Raw genomic sequence first — 566 nt, 5'->3', positions numbered from 1 at the left:
TATTGACATACTTTTATATTTGTTTCATATAGCTTTGATATCGAACTTTTTCCTATTATTTTCTTGACATGTAACCCATTTATTTACAAAAAGGTATAATTTCATCTTTTGATTTAATATTTGATTGTGGGAATAATTCGATTAATTTCTTTGTATATAAATTTATCCACTACAAGTAATACATGTGTTAATCTTATATCTGCCTAACTGCTTAAATATGAGTACTTTTTGATTTTTTATTCCATTTTAAAGTAATTTTTTAGGGAAAACTAACTATGGCAAAATAATATGGCAAAAACTATTACTTTCATGATTTATTGACTGAGTTTTGGCTTTTATTCTGACATCAGCATAGACCAATGGCACCTGTTCCATGCCCAAACTGAACTTACATAGAAATTAATTTTCAGTCAGAAAGGGGCTGGATACCATTGGGGAGCCTCGTACTGCGAATATAATATATGACAGGCAATACAACAGTAGGGTGTGAAACCCAATACTTTTCAGGTACTTATTGAAGAAGCAGGATAATGGGTTTGAAAAGAGTGAAACTAGTGATCTTTTAA

The sequence above is a fragment of the Penaeus monodon genome, chromosome 20, assembly GCF_015228065.2.
Source record: "Penaeus monodon isolate SGIC_2016 chromosome 20, NSTDA_Pmon_1, whole genome shotgun sequence".
Taxonomy (NCBI): domain Eukaryota; kingdom Metazoa; phylum Arthropoda; class Malacostraca; order Decapoda; family Penaeidae; genus Penaeus; species Penaeus monodon.
This window is presented reverse-complemented; position numbering follows the sequence as displayed.